Genomic DNA, 6,697 nt, shown 5'->3' with positions numbered 1-6,697 from the left:
GCAAATATGATCAGAATTTTGTTTCCATTCCTGCAGGCAACTAAAAACTCCAGTAGTGGCATAAAAGGACCGGCATGTGCCGATTCTACGCTCAAGGACTCCATTTCACGAGAGTTGGCATGTCGGCGCAGTATTCATTTGTCGTTTGCCGTTCACGCATTCCATGTTGGTGGTTCTTATTTTTTTACAACATGTTGGTGGTTCAACGCCGGAACACCGGGGGAGAAACAGAGAGAAGAACCATCTCTCCGTTGGTGCCCTCGCCAAGATTGTGTGGTGTCTTGCAGGTTGCAGCACAGCGCGTACCACTAACTACCGTGGTGGCTAGTACTCTACGTAGTAACATTGTTGGTGGCTTACCAAGTAGGCGGGCCGGAACATTCCGCGGTTCGTTAGCGACCTGGATTTAACCGGAACGGTTCAACGGAGACCACGGGCACCAACTGTTAGGGCCTGTACAACGACATCTAGTCAGCTATCTGTAACAGCTGCCACATATGAAGATATGTGACGTGGGGGAGAGAGAAAGGGTAAAACAATCGAGCTTATCTATACTACTATTAAAAAAGCAAACATGAATTCCGCTATAGCCACACCAAATAGTGCACACAGGATAACCAGCCCCGTCCGATCAAACCAACTTAAACGCATCCAAGTGTCCACATTACATCAATCGTCTGTCAATCAGATCAACGGTTCAGAGCAAATGTTCTGCCGGCAGACTGCCCACGCGTCTGCCCCCGCACGGGATGTTGGACAACCCAATACCTCCAGGAAAATACACTACGCCCGTCATCAACGCCGCCACCAGGCCACGAACTGCCCTCGCCCCTGGTGGCCGCCATCTCGAGGAGACCTTCCCATCCCGGCGAGCTGCCTTAGATCTGGTGTCCATGTCATCCTCGCTCTGGTGGCCGCCGTCTTGAGGAGACATCCCCGCCTCGGCGAGCCGCCCTGATCTGGTGTCCACGGCGTGTCGCCTCGGTGGCCGCCGTCTCGAGGTCATCTCAGCCCATATCAACGCGTTGCCCTAGCTCCGATGTCCACACCATCCTCGCACTGGTGGCCACACCGTCTCAAGGACATAGGTCGCCATCGCGCCCTTCCGTCGGCGTACTTCCAGCCCTTCCCCTGCATAGGTTACATCATTGTAATTTGCACATCTTATGTTCCGAAGAAAATAAAGGAAATTGTCATCATCACACTGCTGATTTATGCAATATAATTTGTTACCATGATCTATAATATAATTTCCTACAGGACACCATGATCTATAATGTTTTATTAAAAAAATGAGTAGGCACTGCACATTAGGATTCCTGGTTAGTTGTCTATGACACCATGATCTATAATGTTTTATTACAGAAATTAAGTGCACACTGCACATTAGGATTCCTGGTTAGTTGTTTCACAATACTTTACCTTATTGTAGGCCAATGCAATTGACACAACACCTCTCATGAGATCTGGCCACCAAATAATAACCTGAATAACCCACATCATGTAAGTACAAGAGTATTCTTGAAAGGACATAACACACATAAAAAGTTTCATACAGGTAAAATTCACCAGAAATTCTATTGACACATCATAAGAAAATATAAGAACACTGGTTATATCAACGTAGCCAAAATAATAATTGGAAAGTGGTAGTGCTAGAAGCTTGGAAGGGTTTCTATTTTGATGCAAACAAACTGAACTAAACTTGTATGTGATTCACTGGATGCACGACAAACATGTATGTAAATCTCCGGATGCTAACTCTCAGTCACCACCATCTTCTTTTGGAGTTGCCGACAGTTTTTTTACTGTTGTTTCTGTTTTCTTCGAAGTTTCTTTTGGAAAATACCTCTAGATCTGATTCAAAGAGAAAAAATATGAATATTCTGGTTTTCCCCCTTAAGTTTCCTATAGCTGAAGTGCAACCATACACTAACCAATTTCCCCTGTCATTTGTCGCGAGGCCAGCCAGTCGCATTCGGAGTAGAGCAGACACCAGTGAGAAGTGCCAAGTGCCAGTGTTGGTTGGTGTTTGCCCTCGTGCGTTTAGGTCCCAAACAACTTGGTTTGTACTCCCCATGTCTCAAAAGTGTCAAAAATGTCTTATATTTTGAGACAGAGGGAGTATTTATTAAGGCTTCTCTTTGCTCCCGGTTCCAATTAGGGCCTGAAATCTCTTGGGTTTAAGGTATAAATTTTGCTCTTTTCCCCTTTGAATTAAAAAATAGTTTCTTTTCTTCTTCTGTGCTTGATGGTTAGTTAGTGTATGTTTGTTTCTCCACTTGGGGTTCGGTCCAATATATGTTTACTCCAGTGGATGATGTCGCTTAACTTCCCCCATGGAGAGATGAGTCCTTGATTGAGCTAGCTAGATCTGAGCACTTGGGAAATAGAAAGAAAGATCTCTTCTCTTGTAATTTCTACTCTTGTTTCTTAAGTTATTACAAGTACACTTGTGACTTCTATTTTTTTACCTTTCTATTTGTGGAGACACGTCTGCTTTGAGTTTTGATTCGCTCAAAAAGACAGTTAGTGACCAACTTCTCCTTTGAGCAGGGAGAAGTTGTACTAGAGGTAGGTAAACAAGGACATGGCTGACACTGAAGCTGGCAAGCGAGCCACTGATTCTGACACTGCAACACTGATCCTAAACACACAATGGAAGCTTAGAAGGTCCAAGCAGCAACAGGCCACAAAGACCACCTGGCTCAGAGACAACGACGATGTTGTCGAGATCACGCTCGATCTACAACGCGATTCAGTGTTGGTCCAAGGCGTCAGGCCAGTGCCTGCGGAGGCTGAAGGAAATATGCCCTAGAGGCAATAATAAAGTTATTATTTATTTCCTTATATCATGATAAATGTTTATTATTCATGCTAGAACTGTATTAACCGGAAACATAATACTTGTGTGAATACATAGACAAACAGAGTGTCACTAGTATGCCTCTACTTGACTAGCTCGTTGATCAAAGATGGTTATGTTTCCTAGCCATAGACATGAGTTGTCATTTGATTAACGGGATCACATCATTAGGAGAATGATGTGATTGACTTGACCCATTCCGTTAGCTTAGCACACGATCGTTTAGTATTCTGCTATTGCTTTCTTCATGACTTATACATGTTATTATGACTATGAGATTATGCAACTCCCGTTTACCGCAGGAACACTTTGTGTGCTACCAAACATCACAACGTAACTGGGTGATTATAAAGGTGCTCTACAGGTGTCTCCGAAGGTACTTGTTGGATTGGCGTATTTCGAGATTAGGATTTGTCACTCCGATTGTCGGAGAGGTATCTCTGGGCCCACTCGGTAATGCACATCACTTAAGCCTTGCAAGCATTGCAACTAATGAGTTAGTTGCGGGATGATGTATTACGGAACGAGTAAAAGAGACTAGCCGGTAACGAGATTGAACTAGGTATTGAGATACCGACGATCGAATCTCGGGCAAGTAACATACCGATGACAAAGGGAACAAACGTATGTTGTTATGCGGTTTGACCGATAAAGATCTTCGTAGAATATGTGGGAGCCAATATGAGCATCCAAGTTCCGCTATTGGTTATTGACCGGAGACGTGTCTCGGTCATGTCTATATAGTTCTCGAACCCGTAGGGTCCGCACGCTTAAAGTTTTGATGATAGTTATATTATGAGTTTATATGTTTTGATGTACCGAAGATAGTTCAGAGTCCCGGATATGATCACGGACATGACGAGGAGTCTCGAAATGGTCGAGACATGAAGATTGATATATTGGACGACTATATTCGGACACCGGAATGGTTCCGGGGGTTATCGGATATATACTGGAGTACCGGGGGGTTACCGGAACTCCCCGGGGGATTAATGGGCCTACATGGGCCTTAGTGGAGAAGAGGAGGGGCGGCCAGGGCAGGCCGCGCGCCCCCTCCCCTTCTAGTCCGAATTGGACAAGGAGGGGGGCGGCACCCCCCTTTCCTTCTTCTCCTCCTCCTCTTTCCCCCTTCTCCTAATCCAACAAGGAAGGGAGGGAATCCTACTCCCGGTGGGAGTAGGACTCCTCCTGGCGTGCCCCTCTCCTGGCCGATCGCCTCTCCCCCCTTGCTCCTTTATATACGGGGGCAGGGGCACCCCATAGACACAACAATTGATCATTGATCTTTTAGCCGTGTGCGGTGCCCCCCTCCACCATAGTCCACCTCGATAATATCGTAGCGGTGCTTAGGCGAAGCCCTGCGTCGGTAGAACATCATCATCGTCGCCACGCCGTCGTGCTGACGAAACTCTCCCTCAACACTCGGCTGGATCGGAGTTCGAGGGACGTCATCGGGCTGAACGTGTGCTGAACTCGGAGGTGTCGTGCGTTCGGTACTTGATCGGTCGGATCGTGAAGACATACGACTACATCAACCGCGTTGTGCTAACGCTTCCGCTTTCGGTCTACGAGGGTACGTGGACATACTCTCCCCTCTCGTTGCTATGCATCACCATGATATTGCGTGTGCGTAGGAATTTTTTTGAAATTACTACGTTCTCCAACAGAGGCTGCATGGCTCATGCAAGGAAGAGATAAAACAGAAGCAAGAGTACCGCTGCAGTGGCACTCAAGGGCTTGCAGTTTGTGACTGCCAAAGTTGCCGCTGACGGCTGGGCCGCCGTGGAGAAATCGTTCAATCACTTACACGTTGATGGTGTCCTGCTCCGTTCCAGATTTGGAAAATGCATTGATAGGTATATCGAACAGTTTCAGTGAGTATTCCTTGGATATAATTTGTAGTATTCTTCAAGTAGTGATTACTTTTGATTGTGTGTGCAGGGATGAGGGATGGAAGGGCCCGACGAGTTTGCAGTGCAGATGTTCGATTCACCCGCGAGGAAGAGAGGGATAGTGAAGAGCTGACCAAGGCGGAGCTGAAAGAAATCTGGGAGCAACTCAGTCACCAGGGTTTCGACAACTGTTACGAAACATGCATCGACATGTTGGTAGTTCACTTATGCTAAATGTCTTGTCATGGTTTCCTTCACTCTTGATATATAGGTGCACTTTGTTCAGGGTTGACAAAATGCTGATGGAAGAATCACATCCAAGGATGTTAAGGAGGTCAGTCACAAGAGCCCAAACTGAAAATGCAGTCTTAGTGTGCAAGTGTGAAGCATATATTCCGCTATTAATTAAGCAAATGATGACACGCTTTCGCAGATTATCCCCCTTAGTGCCTCAGCAAACAAACTTTCCAAGATCAAGGAGCGAGCGGATGAGTACACAACGCTCATCATGGAAGAATTTGAGCCTAACGATTTGGGCTACATAGAGGTATATATGTGTATGTCCAATCAAAGCCTCGCCATCTCGATGGGTGATGTCTCACCAGTAAGTAATTACTTGGTGCCATCGACCATGTATCCACTAAAAGTATCGATTAAGATATATGCATTTATATTAAAGAATCACTAAAGATTCCAGTGGATAGAACAATACAAACGGAAGTCAACGGGGAAGCATCGAAAACTAACCCGCATGGTGACTGTGTAGTCCCCCTTGCCTTCCACAAGCCGGCGTGCACGTAGCGGTCAGCCTGCATGGTCTTCCTTGGCACGGAGATGGCGAGGCCAGCGACCTCATCGGTGAGGAAGTCGGGGGTGTTGGTGACGCAGATCCGCCGCTCCCGGCACTTGGGAGGTCGACGCGGTCGGTCCCCACAGAGAAGGACGACGGCGCATCGATGCGGCATCTGCGTTGCCAACGACGGCGCCGATGGAGGAGGTGTTGGCGCGAAGGAACTCGGCGCGCCCGTCGGGAGGGGAATCCTAGGAGCGGAAGAGGCGGAAGCGAAGGTCGAGCTCCTGCTCTAGGTAAGCGTTCCTCCGGAGCAGCAGCACGCCCAGGGTCTCCTTCGCCGACCGCCGGGAGCACCGAGGATGGCAGCGGCTGACTGTTGTGTGGTGGGTGGTGGCGCTCCGCTGCTAGCGTTTTCTTTTTCTTTTTCTTTTCTATAGGAGCGGTGGGGAGACGGTGGAAGGGATAAGGTTTGCTGATGTGTGAGGTGTAAGACCAACTCTAGCGGACCCCGCATTTTGCCGACCTATAAAATGTGTTTGCAAGTCACACGGGGGCGGTTATGCAGGCCGAAATTTGCGGCGGCAGACTAGAAACCGCAAACAAACCCCTAAATTTTAAAAAAAATTGTTTCGCGCGAGAAATTTAAGCAACAGCTCGCCGGAGCTCGCTCGCATGCATGGTTCTTCTTCGCATAATAAGTTCATACACGCCACATGCATACATAAAGGTTAGATATGCTAGACAGGGCCTACGCTACCGCACCACTGCAACAAAATTGAGCTCACCGGAGCTCCTGCGGTAGCTGCCCACCGGCGGCGATCAGTCGGAGTCGGAGGAGTCGGAGCCGAGGTCGACGAAGAGCTTCGCCTGCTCCTCCTTCATCACGTGCAGGTCGAATGCCGGCGGCGGCCGGGCACGCTGGTTGAGCCACCGACGCGCTCCCCGCTGGCGCGCGGCGTCAGATCTGGCGCGGCGGCGGCGCTCCGCCTCATCCCTCGAGTCGGCCATGGTGGTTCAAGGCTCGCCGGCGACGAGAAATCGAGCGGCGCGGTGGGGAATTGGAGGGGAACGCGGCGGCGGGAGGATAGGGTTTCGACCCGCATCTGCCCCGCAAACCCGCAGTTATAGTGGCTCGGGGGTTGCGTT

At 48.6% G+C, this 6,697-nt stretch overlaps 1 long non-coding RNA gene across 1 annotated transcript; it reads right to left on the bottom strand.

Moving 5' to 3' along the window:
- Positions 1 to 531: 531 nt before the first annotated feature.
- On the bottom strand, positions 532 to 5,986 carry LOC109781098 (uncharacterized). The gene is made up of 3 exons (XR_005773536.2): positions 5,506 to 5,986; positions 1,423 to 1,485; positions 532 to 1,131 (listed from the first exon to the last, which is right to left on the bottom strand). It is a non-coding gene; the product is annotated as an uncharacterized lncRNA (long non-coding RNA).
- Between the last annotated feature and the right edge of the window lie 711 nt (positions 5,987 to 6,697).

The sequence above is a fragment of the Aegilops tauschii genome, chromosome 3 (genome assembly GCF_002575655.3).
Source record: "Aegilops tauschii subsp. strangulata cultivar AL8/78 chromosome 3, Aet v6.0, whole genome shotgun sequence".
Classification (NCBI taxonomy): domain Eukaryota; kingdom Viridiplantae; phylum Streptophyta; class Magnoliopsida; order Poales; family Poaceae; genus Aegilops; species Aegilops tauschii.
The sequence above is the reverse complement of the archived record's forward strand: the minus strand, read 5'-3'. Positions and strand labels throughout refer to the sequence as shown.